Source organism: Xyrauchen texanus, chromosome 31 (genome assembly GCF_025860055.1).
Source record: "Xyrauchen texanus isolate HMW12.3.18 chromosome 31, RBS_HiC_50CHRs, whole genome shotgun sequence".
NCBI lineage: Eukaryota > Metazoa > Chordata > Actinopteri > Cypriniformes > Catostomidae > Xyrauchen > Xyrauchen texanus.
In genome coordinates, this window is record NC_068306.1 from 26,870,108 (window position 1) to 26,887,361 (window position 17,254).

At 42.0% G+C, this 17,254-nt stretch overlaps 1 pseudogene; it reads right to left on the reverse strand.

Annotated features, from left to right (window-relative positions):
* Positions 1-2,335: 2,335 nt before the first annotated feature.
* Positions 2,336-10,478, reverse strand: LOC127624905 (G-protein coupled receptor-associated protein LMBRD2B-like; annotated as a pseudogene).
* Positions 10,479-17,254: the final 6,776 nt, after the last annotated feature.

Genomic DNA, 17,254 nt, shown 5'->3' on the forward strand with positions numbered 1-17,254 from the left:
AACACTGTTGAAAGCTATTTGGTTCGTTAAATGAAGCTTAACATTGTCTTGGTGTTTGTTTTTGAGTTGCCACAATCTGCAATAGACTGATATGTCTTAAGGTCAATATTAGGGCAAAAAAGAAACAGCTTTCGCTGGAAACACATCAGTCAACCATTGTTTTGAGGAATGAAAGCTATACAATGCTTGTAATTGCCAAATAATTTCCCTGATGGAGGGAACGAGAAGTTGTGTCGATGTAGTGACACTAGGGGTCGCTCTTGAGAGCCCGATTCACCTTCAGATGGTTGAGAAAAGGCCAATGAGAAATTGGCGAGTTCAATATGCATGCCACTCCCGCATACCGGTATGCAGATTCATTCAGCCGAGACAATCCTGAATCCATCAAGGAACGAGGTTAAGGCAGTAACCAAGATGTTCCCCTTCTGTCACTCACTCGAGATTGTGTAGCTATAGTGACACTAGGGGTCCCAATATGAAACGCCACAAAGGCTGAACTGGTCACGTGAACTGCCAATGCAGGTGTGGGCAAGCTACTACCAGAGTAAGAACAGATGCATTCAGGATGCATGGAGCCTCCCCAACAATTGAAAAACACCAGATATACAAAGAAACAAATTCCAGCATCAGATTCCAGTTGGCCAGCATCAATATGTTACTTGTGGACTGAACATATAAAAAAAACATCTCGTTGGCAACTAAATGTAGTTCTTCATAGAAACACTGTAACATCTTAACCTAAAAGGCATTGGGTGAACAAAACATAGAAGGGGATTTGTATTTATTTGTACTTGAAGGGCTACTTCGCATTTGTGGAGAGAAAAGACAGAAGAAATCTAACACTATACATCTGCAACTGCACTTCCTGTGAGAAACAAGGGGGAAAATATTCAATAAAAATACCATGCAATCATTTACATCAGATACGCTTGATGACCCTATGATGAGTGTTGCACAAGAAGAATTTCATGAACCAAATCGGCTAAAATTCTGTTAAAAATGGTCATGCGCTTCATGTCTCATCAGTCTTTAATGTAGCTCTTTACTACATTCACTTAACAATTTTGTATATGGCATCTCTGTTTTCAACAAGAAAACTACACTCTTGTGTTAAATGATTATGCATACATGTAGCCCTACGTGTGCTTGGCAGTAAGGATGTCTTTGTTTTGTTTTTTAAAGATTTTAAAGACCCTTAAAAGACTTCTCTAATCCAGGCATAATTTTCAAACAAACAGAACATGTTTTTAAAAGTACTTTACCAGCATTATGGATTTACCCATTGAATATTGACAAAAATAGTACAGCTGCAAGTATAAATTGCTTGTCAGACATTCATTTCACAATAGTTCTGCTTAACTAAGGTAACCCAACTTCATTGCAAACAATTATTTTTCAACTTCAAGCAACAGCCACCTGAAACAAGCAAATGAGCAGGTGCTGATCATCTCTGTACCAAAGTCATAGAACAAATAAAGGGCTGATAATTATAAGATTACACATACTGTATTCCTGCACCTGGCAGTTCATTTTGGAGTGGTGGTCTTCCCAAAACCTCTTTTCTAAGATATGAACAGTTCAGTTGTTCAGTGTGTGTGCAAAAGACATAATAAATAATATAGCTTTACTTAACAAGTCAAACATTTGTGAAAATAAATATTAAATTCATAATGTTATACTTTCCTTCATTCATAAAATATTGGACAAAAGAAGTTTATATGGATGGAAATGCATCATGTTAAAATGAGCTTCACTTTCACATGGTGACTCATTCAACCCCCCTAGCTTATAGAACGTTTAAGAAACAGTTCATCCAAGAATGACAATTCTGTCATCATATACTCACCCTCATGTCACCTCAAACACGTACAGCTTTCTTTTTTCTATGGAACACAAAAGATGTTTGACAGCCTGAAAGTCTCAGTCACCATTCATTTGAATTGTATGTAAAAGATTTTTCATGAAAATGAGTTCCACAGAAGAGTTGAGGGGAATTGGAACAACATGGCGGTGAGTAAATAATGACAGAATTTTCATTTTTGGGTGAACTACGCCTTTGACAATATAAGCAAAAAATAAGAAATAAATTAAAGAATAAAAAAAATTATAATAAAGGTTTATTTTATAAAATAGACTAAATTGCTTTTTGTCAAAGACAATAATCTTTGGGTAGATTTTTAAGGTTTGCACATTTACATTTCATAAAATTCCATCAAATTGAATGATGTAATGTTAAACAAAATAATTAATATAAATCAATTAACAAAGCTTGTATTTTATTTTATTTTATTAAAGATTACTCAAGTTTTTCATAAATACTTTTGAGAGTGTACATTTTAGTTAACTTAACTGCAATCAGTGCAATTTTACAGTCTCCCAAATGCAATGCCAAAGCTAAATCTGGCTTTATAACAAAATAATTGCATAACAAATATCAAAAAACAAAAAACTTCACAGTATTGTGTAAGACAGCCTACAGTAGATATATCTCATTTACAATTACAACACAAATTGGCCGCAATCACATCAATTCATATTTACTGATTTAAATGCTCAGGTACGTATCAGTATCTCATACCCATCAGTAGAAATGATGTAACAGTGTTTCATTTGAAACCTTCCAGTTTGTAGAACTCATTCAACTGATAAACAGCTCAGTGTTCTGACTGTTCAATTTCACATCAACCTTGACTCATTTCTTCAAACAGAGTAAAGAAACTGAAAGCAAATATACCTTTCCCATTTCTCAAATGCAGCAGTTTGCCTGCTGGCACTTCAAATTTAATGTGTGGGCGTGTTTCTCTATGTGGCTGCATGTTTACGTTACAATCAGGAAATATGCAGGTAACTACACTGCATTACAGTATACAGGAAGTAGAATATTTTTTAAATGAGGTCAAACAGACCATACCTGTTGAGAGGAATGTTTTTAAGAGGTAAGATTCTGTATAATAGACCAAATAGACCATTATTTTCTTGTAGAGACAGAGTGTTATTTGATTTAAGAGAATGAAAATGCTTCACCCTTTACTTCAAACATCATCAAAGATACGACTTCGATAAGAAGACATTGAGAGATACCTTCCACCGGCATATCTGTGGGAAACGGAGACATAAAGTGAGTGTATACAGAGCAGATGAAAACGAATAATCTACATATCAATAAAACTTTCTTAATCTAACCTGCCACTTTCTGATTGCAAAGGGTCATCAGTTAGTGTTTCAGTATTGAAGTCCAAGGGCTCAGCATCTTGTAGAAGCTCGATGCTGTCCCTTCCTGACCGGCTTCAACTATGAGAGTATTTGGCCTCTATTCCAGAAAAAAGGATACAAATCCAGAAAAATGAGCTATTTATTTCCACCAAAAAAGCCCACATATCTGAAAAATAAAACATTCTGTTATCATGTACTCAACCTGAAGGCAGAATCGTGATGGTGGTGGTGTAGTGGTCTGAAGCACATAACTGGTAATCTAGTAATCAGAAAGTTGCTGGTTCGATCCCCACAGCCACCACCATTGTGTCTTTGAGCAAGACACTTAACTCCAGGGGGGATTGTCCCTGTAATAAGTGCACTGTAAGTCGCTTTGGATAAAAGCATCTGCCAAATGCATAAATGTAAATGTAATGTTAGCCTTGCCATTCACTTTCATTGTATGTAAACAAGATGCAGTGAAAGTAAATGGAGATTGAGGCTAATATTCTGCCTCTAATCTTCCTTCATAATCTACAGGAGAATGAAAGAAACTGAGGGTGAACAAATTAAGACATAATTGTAATTTTTGGGTAAGATGTCACTTGAAATACTAATTGGTATTAAACATACGGTGGTTTGTGTATGAATTCAATGTTTCGACATAGTTGGTTTCCTTCATCTCAGACATTGAGGTCTGCCGTCTAGCAGGAACATCATCTCGCTGTGCATAATGCTCTCTCCACTCCTATCAGAGGGAAACAGCAATGACTGGCTGATTCTAATAAGACACCAGTTATGTAAATGGTATAAAAGACAGTTCAAGTTGTATTTATATGAAAATGTGTTTTGAATATAATCATATGTGGTAAATGCATAAGGGCCAACTGCTTATAATTTGAATACAGGATGCTTACTATTCGCCTGTTCTCCCCATCTTCTATTCTTTGTTTTTTTTCTTCTTTCTATGCAGAAAACAACCAGATTAATTAAAGCATGCCTTTGATTAATACAAGAGAGGATCACGTTAAATGCCAGTGCTTGTTTCACTGGTAAATAATCTGATGCATTGAGGTTTTTCACTTTCGCAATGTGACAAATCATAGCAACCACAGGAGAACGCGCTACCTGATTTTTATAAATACAGCACACTAAAATATGCGGTATGTGTTGAGGTTTGTCATGCCAGCTCTGATATAAGCACAATCTTACCCGATGGATTTCTCAACATTTTATTCTCCAAAAATGTATTGCAATTTGTCTTTAAAAGTCACCTCTGCAAAGGAGCTCTCTGCCCTCATCAATCAGGTCGGAGGTAATTTCATTATCTCCCATGAACTGCTGGAAGCCCAGGAGGTTCAGGCATCGCGTGCCAAGACTGGACAGAAACGAGTCATACACAGAACTTAAAAGTTATTCTAAATCATTTAAAACAACATGTAACACGTAATGCCCATTACTCTTTTAACGTTTCTGTCAGATGATTCATAGAAAGCATTAGACACACCTGAAGTATGTAGCAATGCAGAGGATGACTATCAGCATTGGGTAATAGATGTAGAAGCTGTTGGCAATGAAGGATAGGACCCGCATGGAACCCATGATGGAAAAGGACTTTAGGATGTTGACCAATTGCGTTGCTCCCAGCAAATAAAGACCCTCTGAACAGCTGTACTATAAACATTATTATTAACAGGCCAATTAATCCAATATCTAGCCATTTTGCAATTATCTGCATTGTGTTCGCTTGGCTGATAAAACACAAGAGTTAACTTTCCCTTGTGTCATTTTTTTTAAGTTTGAGAATTTGAGTAAATATTAAAATATATAAAAATATAGGGGTTTTTCAAATCTAATTTGCTGTTGTTCAATTGCATTATGTATATCGGCCATCTTGCTCTCAAGATATTGTATCGGCAGACTATTGATAAATCCATATTGGTCGACCACTGCACATTATAAATAAATAAACATACCAGTAAATATGAGTGAAAAAATAAGAAATATTTTATATTTTGGGTTCTCAAAATATTCCAACTCACAGAGGTGTATGCAGTCTGCTCCTGTGAATTAATCCCAGGAAGGTTAGACAAAGAGGGGGAGTCAGGCGGCAGAAAAGCCTAGCAAACAACACAGACTTTTAAAACTAATTTTGTACTACCGGTATTCGCATGACTTCTGCCAAATAGTTACACGCTTTCTCTTAGGAAAACAAAGGGCTAAGCTCACTGTATGAGTAATAAACCAAGCACTGTGATTAAACTAACAAATACCAGTCACACTCAGTACCAGTATATGAATACATACATGCCACTGACCTGAAGGCTGTAAGCATCGGTTTGGTGATGTGAGGCCAGGTAGTAGTAGTTGAAGACTCGGATGCGGAACACAGTGGAGTAGATGCAGGTGCAGAGAAAGAAGATGGTGATGAAGCATGCCATCTACAGGCCAAAATGAAAATGTTAATGCCAGATCCACATAACAGTGACTAGATGAAACAGTGCAACAGAGAGGAATGTGTCAGTAAGTTCTTAATTTGTTTATAGTAGAGATCAGCAACCTTTTTTGGCAATGCAGTTTAAAATGTGCCTTGTTTGATCTCTGTTACTTATCAGCAACCTCATTTCAAAATACATGGATCAATAAACAATAACATGGTAAAAAAAGAAATCTGTTATTTTTAACAAATATCTATGCAACCATCACAGTAGAGGACTATTTAAAAGTGAAAAACCATCTTCTGCCGTTCCTATTAGAGATTAGATTGGATAAGATTGCTGAGTTTAAGTAAACTCACCTCGATGTACAGGTAGTTGAAATCTCTCTTTGCAAGTTGAATAAACAGCGAAAGAACAGGCCGGGTACTGAAGAAGGTGCACTCGGACCAAACCACAGCCACAGAAAAGACAGCCAGAACCACAGCCAGCGCACGGTAAAACCACTTTTTCAGCAAACACTCCCAGTACCACTCTAGTGAAGAAAAAAGGACACTAAATGAATGGCCAAAACAATATGTGCTAACCATGTCACATCATTTATTGACTATAACTTTAATATTTGCTTTAAGAAAAAGTTCACACAAAAATGAAAAGTCTCTCATCATTTAGACCCAGTTTACACCTGATATTAAAATGCATCTCAGGTGATCCGATCACATGTGGTCAGGTGAGACACATTGCTGTTTACACCTGGTCGATTAAATGCATTTCCTGTGACCACTTGTGATCGGATTTGGAGGTGAGGGACTCTGTTTCATGACGACATACTTTATTACATTAAAGCTCTAACAAGCTGTTTCTCTCAGATGTAGATGAAATTTTATCTAAGCCCAAATGCAACATTTCAGTCAGAATTATCCATTATATTAGTGTATTAATCGGAGCTGAAGATCTTCGTACTTCTCAAAAGTGTCCCTGCATGTTGATTTCAGACACACAAGTTCTTGTGTTTCTATCCACTTTTTTAATTTTCCAATAGGACGTTTTTTTCTTGAAAAGCCACTCTATTATTTTAATATTTATTTACTAATCATTTTAGAACAGTAGTTGATTGACAGGAGAGCGGTGATGCCGCTTCGTTGCTGCCGATATGCATTCTGGACAGATTGGCATTTACATCTCAAATGTGATGCGGTCATATGCATTTTTGAACACATTCGAATGTTGTTTTTGTGATCTCTGTTTACACCAGTATTTAGTGCTGACACATTGGAGTAGATCACTGTGGCAGGGCGGAGGGCGGGGACGGGTCGTGATCCTACACACCCGGTCCCGTATTAGGCTAATCAAGCCTCCGAGAGGGATATAGGTCGACTGCAGGGGATCGTGCGTGAGAGAGAGATAGTTTACGGACATATACGTCATATGTGTGTGTGTTTGTTTAAGTTTTATCTAAAAAATATTATTTGTATCATCAAGCCGGTTCTCGCCTCCTCCTTTCCATTGATTGCTTTACACTGGTGCCGAAATCCGGGAAGGAGGAGGGATATGCCGTAGTAGAGTTCTCGCCACTACCATCCACCCCAACGGAGCAGCCGCGGCCATCTGCCGGGGGACGAGGAGCCCAGCCGCCTGAAAGAGGACGATGGTCGCCGACCGCGAGGGGAGAAGGGGCTCCTATCCGACCACCAGGAGTGGTCAGGGCCGCTGCCAGGGGTGCAGGAGTCGCCTACCGGCCGCTGAAACGCGGCGGGGTTTGAGACCGCAGACCGCGAGCGGGGAGGGGCTCGCTGCCGACAGTCTGGAGCGGGAGAACCGCTGCCAGGGGCGAGTTAGACCCCTTCGGTTCCCCGAGAACGCAGCGGGGCATTTCGTCCACCAGGGGCTGGAGGTCTGCCTCTGATCCGCCCGGAGAGGCGCGGCTGTCATCCGATAGAGTGTGGAGGAGTGGCCGAGGAACAAGCTGCGGCGTATCGGAGAACTGGCGAGTAAGAGTTTTTTTTTCATCTCTCTCTCTCCTCTCTCTCTCTCACTGCCGCTCTGCGTTGGCCTTTTCCCTCTCTTTTAAATTTGACAGTGTTTTTTGGGGGGGTACTACACTGTTACAGGAAGTACCCCCCCCAGTTTAATTATTTCTGTTTCCCTCCCTTTGTCCCCTCCCTCTTCCAGGTAGACGGGGATGACCTGCCGGCAGACGGGGCTTAGGGCACGCCCTCCCCCAGGGAAGGGGGGTGTACGTCATGCTGGGGGCTCCCCAGCCTGAGAGAACGAGGGAGGAATTTGGCAGGGCGGAGGGCGGGGCCGGGTCGTGATCCTACACACGATCCTAGGCTAATCGCGACTGGGAGGCGGCGAGAACCGGCTTGACGATATAAATAATATTTTAATAATAAACTGAAACAGACAAAACACACACATGAAGGATATGTCCATAAACTATCTCTCTCTCCTGCATGGTCCCCTGCAGTCGACCTATATCCCTCTCGGAGGCTTGATTAGCCTAATACGAGACCGGGTGTGTAGGATCACGACCCAGCCCCGCCCTCCGCCCTGCCACAATCACCAAAAACACATCTTAATACCAGGTAGAAACAGGGTCTTACTCACCCTCAGGTCATCCCAGATGTGTATGACTTTTGTTTTTAGATAAATATTTCAGCTCTGTAGGTCCATACAATGCAAGTGAATGGTGGCCAGAATTTTGAAGCTCCAAAAAGCATATAAAGGCAACATAAAAGTAATCCATACGACTCCTTAATCCATGTCTTCTAAAGCGATCCAATCCATTTTGGGTGAGAACAGACCTAAATATAACTGCTTTTTCACTGTATATCTTGCCATTGCAGTCTCTAAGCATGATCATGATTTCAAGCCTGATTACACATCTTAGAATAATCGCAAGGTGACTGCTGAAATCAAGATTTATAGTGAAAAAGGAGTTATATTTTGGTCACACAAAACCGATTTGATCACTTCTGAAGACAAAGATCAAATATTTGGAGTCATATGGATTACTTTTATGCTGCCTTGTTGCAGCTTCAAAGTTTTGGTCAAAATTCACTTTTTAGTATTTTATATATTTTATTGTATACTATTTTAGATTGTATTATAGGGACCTACAGAGCTGAGATATTATTCTAAAAATCTTAATTTGTGTTCAGCAGAAGAGAGAAAGTAATACACATCTGGGATGACATGTGGGTGAGTAAATTACGAGAGTATTTTCACTTTTGATTGAATTAGTCCTTTATTATATTAGTCACCTACCAAGGGGTATAGAAGTAGCGTCTGAACCAGCCTACATGTTCTGGAGAGGTAAAGCTGTGAACAAACTGCCGATAGGAGCTGGTTTCATTCTTGGCAACATCCTCCAGGTGAAAAGCTTGTTCCAGCAAGATCTGCCACTGAACACGTGTGCGATTGAGTCTTTGAACAGCATAGATCACCTGAGAAACCAGGTAAACGTTACTCCAGGACAGAATCCTCAATGTACTGACAACAAACCTGAAGACTGGGTTGTACTGTAGCTGCTTGTGCAGTTTCGAAAGGCTTCTTTCTGTGGGGTGCATGTTTATATCATCAAAATCTTCATAGTCATCCATGTTCCTGCCCATCTTTTCTTGATATTCAACAGGGCACTAAAAATGTATTATACTTAAAAGAGAGGCATGATTGCTGAATTTGCATAAATTCGTAAATATTCACCTTAACAGTTAAAGGCACATGTCCACATGACTGCTGTCATCCTCTCACCTTTCGTAGAATGGTGTCTACATTATTCCTCAAGGGATGGTTATATTTGGTCAATTAATTGATTTTTCTAACCTCCTACCATAGAAATAAAAACATTTAAGAAACCTGACACAATATTGATTACACTGAGCGACTCTTGAATTATCTCCTGAAACCAACCCATTAGGACTGCTGTGAGAATAATGCGAAAGTGTTCTTTACGGTGTACAACTACACACAGCTTTCACCTCATCACATCCTCCAGATTCTCCGCTGCATCTGCCTTCTCGGTCATGAGCTTGGATACTTTGAAGTAAGTCTTGATGAGGAGGTGAACCTGGGATGAGGCCTCCCAGTATGAGCGGGGAATCTCAACCAGGCCATAACCCAACAGCAAAACTAGAAGAAATAGACCCCATGTGTTGGCCGCAGTGATACCGATGGTCTGCAGCTCATACCTGGTGAAATGGTATCCTGTTAGTGCTTAAAGGTATAGTTCACCCTAAAATGAAAATTCTGTCTTCATTTACTCACCCTTGTGCTGTTCAAAACCTTATGACTTTCTTTTTACAAGGAACACAAAATTAGATCTTAAGCAGAATAACACCTTCAGTCATCATTCACTTTCATTGTATGGAACAAAAATGCAATGAAAGTAATTGGTGACTGAGGCTGTAAGTCGTGTTCTATGTAAGAAATAAAGTAATGTGTGTTTGGAACGACATGAGAGTGAGTAAATTGATACTGATATACAGACCAGGAAAGGTGCCACTGAAGATATACAACCACATAAATAAGAAGAGAGCCAAAGATGAAAAGGTATGTGCCATAATAGATGGCATTCTCAATGAGGGCTATCTTGATTTTCCCTGTGATGGAAAAACCCCCAGAGCGAGCACAGGACTGCATGAATGGCAGAAGAAGCCTGGGAAGATAAAAAAGACTGTCATCAAACACCAGTCCTACATGTATTACAAACATAAGCAGGTGTGCTTAGTTACGAGTGTTTGTGCGAGCATTGTTTAAAATACACAACAGACTGGATTATGTAATAGTCACCCCGGGGGATCGGAGGCAGTCCCTACGGCCCCTGGCGCACGGAACGCCCCACCGCATTTTCGGTGGATGGAAGGGGTCTCCCCTGCACCTGGCAGCGGTTCTCCCGCTCCAGGTGGTCAGCCAGAAGCCCTTCCCCTCTCGACCCCGCAAAGTTTTAGAGGCTGGGAGGGGTATATTTATGTCACTTTTTTTTTTTATCATAAATTGTCCTATTTGCCCAGTAGGGGGCAAAGAATCAAGAAGAAAGTGAATCACCAAAAACAGAAGAAGGAGAAATTGAAGGAAAAAGGACTTAAATATTGATCTCTTTCCCACCCACATCAATCATATCGCAACAGAAGATGAATTTAACCACCGGAGTCGTATAAATTACTTTTATATTGCCCTTATGTGGATTTTGGAGCTTCACATTTTTTATCACCATTCACTTGCATTGTGAGGACCTACAGAGATTAAATATACTTCTAAAATCTTCACTTGTGTTCTGCAGAAGAAAGAAAGTCACATGCATCTGAGATGGCATGAGGGTGAGTGAATGATGAGAGAATTTACATTTTTGAGTGAATTATCCCTTTAACTTGTAACACGACAGCATTGGCAGTGGTGGCTTAGCGGTTAAGGCTCTGGGAGGCTCCAAGACACCACTGTTGGGCCCTTGAGCAAGTCCCTTGAACCTATCTGCTCCAGGGGCGCTGTATCATGGCTGACCCTGCACTCTGACCCCAGCTTAGCTGGGATATGTGAAAAATAAATAATTTCACCATGTATATGCAGAAATGTATGTATAATGTGTGACAATTGATCAAATTATTTATTATTATTTAATGAACCCGGAATCTTCCTTTAAGTAGTGGTTCCGCACTACTATCCTAATCCTAACTAATGTTATGGTTTTATATTCCTAAATTGATTTTTTTAAATGTGGGGGGGTTACATTTTTTATTGGCCTGCGATTTAAAATGCAATAAACGTCCGGTCAAGCTTGCTAATTTTCATAAGCAAGCCTTTGAAGCCTGTAAGCTTGCCTTCTGCCACAATTTTTCCCCTGATAGGAGTATCATATGGAACAATCAGAATGTGCTGCGTGGAAAAAAATCTTTTTTATTAAGAATTGGTTTGACAAAGTTGTCATTTTTCATTCAAATTTGTTAAAAAAGGTTCCTATACTGAATTCACTGCCATTTTTGGAGTGGATACCTCACCTACAGTTTATCACTGGGTTATTAATTGTATTTCACCTAAACTATTGCATTTGGTCAGGTCATACTATAGTCTTGCTACTATTAATATGACTGGCATTAATTCTGTTACCTAACAAGATGAAAGAACTTCATCATAAAATTCTTCATAAATACTATCCCTGTAACTCTTTTCTTTCTAAGTTTAAAGGGTAACTAAACCCCTGCTCAGAGTCTGACTCCACCCACTAGCAATATTTGAAAAATGCTGGAAAAGTGGGCAGACACCAGCGGGGATAGAGGGGACGAAACGAGGGCTGGGCTGAGCGGGGGGGCATGCACCTGAGACCCGTAGTGACACTAAAATGGAGAGTGACTGGAGTGGTAATTTTCTCCAGGAGTATTACTATTATGTTATTATTATTCCTCACATGGTCGCAAGACGACATGTACATGAATCTGATGAATTTTATCGAGTTGATGTCAATAGCGTGCGCTCTGTAGGCATATTCATATTTTGCCGCTATGTGAAAAAATCCAGCAAATGCGCCGGCGTGTTTGTCTACCCCAGAGGATTAACTTTAGCCTAACCATAAATTGTGATTCAAATATATATGATCACTCACCTCAAGACGCCGCTGCGGTGGTGGAGTCCATGCAGGAGGAGCAGCGTTTGGCACTGCGTCGCTTTTCAGCACGAGCTGTTTGGAGAAGCCCATTTCCACCTCCATTGCGTTGGAGAAGCAATCCAGCGTAAAATGCAGTTTGCACAATCCTACAGCTCTAGGCGGGAACTTGCGGTCTTCCAGGCCAAGGACATGCAACCACTGGCGCCTAATTTCCAAGTCTGCTGGAAAGCTATACAGTCCAGCAGTGCTGTTGCAACCAGCAACACTACACCTACGTACCATCCTGACCACTGTACTAAATACAGATAATCTACGCTAACTTGAAGCTATCCTAACTGACGCAATACTATGCTACTAACTGACTATGCTTCTAACAATACTACACTAACAAATATGCTAATTAACTGAGAGCAGTCATAATGAATATATGAGGTATAGCCATATAGTATGAATTACTCCTTATGAACCCGGCCGGGAAGGGAGTTTATTTATAATGAAGTGCTTGTGATTTATGGCATTATAACAGCCTGAATGCAGGCGGTTGTGTAAATGATATGGAGCCCGTACTTAAAAGGGGGCATAAGTATATATATATATAAACAGTCAGGTCCATAAATATTGGGACATCGACACAATTCTAATCTTTTTGGCTCTATACACCACCACAATGGATTTGAAATTAAACGAACAAGATGTGCTTTAACTGCAGACTTTCGGCTTTAATTTGAGGGTATTTACATCCAAATCAGGTGAACGGTGTAGGAATTACAACAGTTTGTATATGTGCCTCCCTCTTTTTAAGGGACCAAAAGTAATGGGACAATTGGCTGCTAAGCTGTTCCATGGCCAGGTGTGTGTTATTCCCTCATTATGCCATTTACAAGGAGCAGATAAAATGTCCAGAGTTAATTTCAAGTGTGCTATTTGCATTTGGAATCTGTTGCTGTCAACTCTCAATATGAGATCCAAAGAGCTGTCACTATCAGTGAAGCAAGCCATCATTAGGCTGAAAAATCAAAACAAACCCATCAGAGAGATAGCAAAAACATTAGGTGTGGCCAAATCAACTGTTTGGAACATTCTTAAAAAGAAAGAATGCGCCGGTGAGCTCAGCAACACCAAAAGACCCGGAAGACCATGGAAAACAACTGTGGTGGATGACCGAAGAATTCTTTCCCTGGTGAAGAAAACACCCTTCACAACAGTTGGCCAGATGAAGAACACTCTCCAGGAGGTAGGTGTAAGTTTGTCAAAGTCAACAATCAAGAGAAGACTTCACCAGAGTGAATACAGAGGGTTCACCACAAGATGTAAACCATTGGTGAGCCTCAAAAACAGTAAGGCCAGATTAGAGTTTGCCAAACAACATCTAAAAAAGCCTTCACAGTTCTGGAACAACATCCTATGGACAGATGAGACAAAGATCAGAGTGATGGGAAGAGTAGTGGAATGTTATGCGAACACCTTCCATTTTAGTGCATAGAGGCGTCTAGTGGACGGTGCTCTGGCTTGTAAAATGGTGTTTATGACTGAACACGTCAGTTCTGGTGCATTTAGTATGCTCCATTCCACACCTGGGGCTGGGGATGCCAAATTGTGTGCCTGAGAGAGGAGATCCCTCCTCAGTGGTATTTCTTATGGTGAGCTGTACAGCATCTCCATCATTTCCAGAAACCATGGCTGGTTGGCCATTTCGGTGCAACTAATAGAATGTTTCCTTGTCCTCTCAGACTTTGCATATGGCAGAGTGGATCAGGTATACTGGAGGAAACGCATATTTGTTTTTCACGACCATTTGTGTGCCATTGCATCCCTTCCCAGCGGGGCTTGGGACTTCGAAGAACAGAGGGGATAGTGGGCATTCTCCACTAAGGCAAGGTAACAGTAGATGTGCACAGTAATTCAGGCAGCCTGGGACATATGTCACTCTCAGGGAGAGATGATGCTCGCTCCATAGGAGGGGGTGACGCGTCATTCTCGACAGTGGCGGTGAATGAATTTTGCCTTGGCTGTTTGTATATACACCACAACTGTCATGTTGACTGAGCAAACCAGGACATGACAGCTCACTATTTCAGACTGAAAGCCTTTAAGGCTAGAATTACAGCCAATAGCTCTAAGCGGTTGATGTGCCACGCCCTCCACACACCTGTCCAGGTGCCAAAAGTTGGGTGTCCATTGCACACCGCCCCCCAACCTGTGTTGGAAGCATCCGTGGTCACCTCTTTTCGCCTGACAACTTGGGACTTCGAGTACCAGAGGGGACAGTGAGTATTCTCCACTGAGGCAAATAGATAGATTTCTGCTTTGCCAGATATTTCCCAAATCCTCAATACAGTTTGAGGGTGAAGTCTCCTGAATTCTGCCTTGGCGGTTTATATATGCCACAACTGTCATGTTGTCTGAGCTAACCAGGACATGACAGTTTGATATTTCTGACTGAAAGCCTTTAAGGCTAGGAATACAGCCGATGGCTTTAGGCACCGCGTGACACTTGCCCCAGCGCGACACCTCGCTGGTAAAATGCAAGAGGATCTGTCCGTGGTGCTGAACAGAGGCTGGATATAGTGATGCGCATGCGTCATCGGCGCTAAGCACGTCGCGTGGCGGATGCCGCCGCCGCCACAAATCCCAGTGCTTTCTGAAACAAGTTTCAGTGGAAATGTTCTCCCCAGTTTTAACTGAGATGGACACTGTAAAATGGCTGAAACAGTAAAACTGTGCTGGCATAAAAAAACCTCTGATTGTGGCAGTAACAGCCAATTGTCGAGGTAGTTTAGGATGCATGCTGCTCAGTCTCAGAGGGGCGACAACCGCATCAATGCACTTTGTGAATGTGCGAGGAGCCAAAGACTGTCCGAAGGGCAGGACTATGAATTGATACGCTGTTCCCTTGAACGCGAATCTCAAAAACATCCTGTGATGTACAATTTGGATATGATAGTACGCATCCTTCAGATCTATCAACGCAAATCAATCATGTGGGCGTACATGCGATAAGATCCTTTTCTGAATAATCATTTTGAATAGGCGCTTACAAATGCGCGATTAAAATGTCTCAGATGCAGGATTGGCCGAAGCCCGCCGTCTGTCTTTGGAACAAGAAAATAACGGCTGTAAAACCATTTTGTGCTTGACAATTTGGCACAATCTCGATCGTATTTTTCACGATGAGAGGTGTATTTCGGCTCGTAACACTGGCGCGTCATCGGACGAAACCGTGGAAGACAGAACGCCGTTGAAACGGGGTGGCCGGTGTGCAAATAAGGATCGTATATCCTTGTTCGATCGTATTTGCACCCATTCTGAAATACCCATTAGGGATCGCCACGCATCCGCATAGTGGGTTTGGTTTGCTCACTGTATGATATGATGCGACGCTCACTCTAGGGAAGCGGTTGCACATAATATGTGTGCTTTGAAGAGGAAAAGGGGGCTCTTTATTGAGAATGTGTGAGCATCTCGTGCATTTGCAACGAATGCTGTATTCTTTTTTGCACTTATTGCATTTTTATTTTTGCATTTATTTGAGTGCAATACACAGAAACAACATTTTGAATAACAATATCCCTTTCCCGACCAACAAAAGTGGGGAGATGGGGAACAGTGTTTTGTGTCTCTCCAATCGAGCCTTTTTTGGAGCAGACCCGGAGGGAATCGCGGGCTCTGCTTTCCGCTTCAAATGCTTTTGCCTGTCAGAAGTGCTTTGCTGCGCGTAATGATACGCAGGTGCCTGTGAGGCTTTTAGTCGCGCGCTGACTCGAAACAGAGCGAGGGCGAACCGGCTGTGATATACTCCATGTGGGCATAAAGTGTCTCATAGCCTGTGACTGCTGCTGAATCGCGACATAATGCTCAGCAAACTTATTCATAGAGCCGCCAAAAAGGCCGGCTGGAGACACAAGAGCATCTAAAAGAGTGGCTTTTTCTTTATCACTCATTTCTGCCCTGGAGCGCCGCCATTGTGTGGAGTGCTGATCCAGCTTGTTCTGCTGCTGAGTAAGCTTTTCCCGCCAGTGCGGACGTTTGTCCACACGGTTTGGAAGGATGTACTCGCTGGGCAGAGGTGTGCCGCTACCGCCTCCTCCACAGGGGGTAATTGGGCATATAACATTTTCTTTCCCAAAGAAATTATCCACATTAAAGAGGATGGCGTCACTGCGCGAGCGCGCCATATAAGGTCGCGCGCCAGGACTTGAATAGTTTTCATTATGAACTTCGGGGGAAGAAATGTGCGGGATGCTGCCGTTTAACGGCGCCCGCACTGCTGGAACCATTCATCGAGGCGAGACGGTTCCTCTGGGGGAGACCAGTCAGGGTGAAGCTCTTCGACTGCACTTGTAAGGACGCGGAGCATCTCCGTCAGTGGCGCGTGCACGTTCCTCGCCCTCGCTGGGGGAGGGGCAGCAGCATTATCCACTGACCATTTGCCCGATGTGGCGAGAGACATGACATCGTCATCATACCCAGCGTCAGATCCACCAAACGAGACAAGGCTGCACGCTCATCAGAGGGCCGGAGCTCGTCTCGCACGTATAGCGCATGGGGATATATGCGCTTCGTGGAGATTGAGGGACTCGTGGGGCGTGTGCCGGCACGAAATCCACCTCAAGTTTGTCCTGCTTGGCCTCGCCGTGCCTCCTCGTGTGAACCGTCGGGAATCACAGAAGAGGCTGGTGGGAGGGCGCGAGAGGCTGAATCGTCCCTCAGAACGAGGGCGATTCGTGAGCGAAGCGACTTGAGACTCATGTCCTCACAGTGAGGACAGTCTGTCTCCATGAGAGCTGACTCTGCGTGGGCGTGGCCCAGACAGAAAACGCAGCTCTCATGCTTGTCTAATGGCGGGATGTGTCTCTCGCACAAGGAACACTTACGGAACAACATCTTGAAAAAGACGTGAACACGTAAGTGGCTCTTCTAGATATATAAATATAAATATAGATTTATATTTATATAACTTATATAACTTACATTTATACACACAAGTACAATTTTGCTTTAAAAGGATACTCTACACCTGCCGACA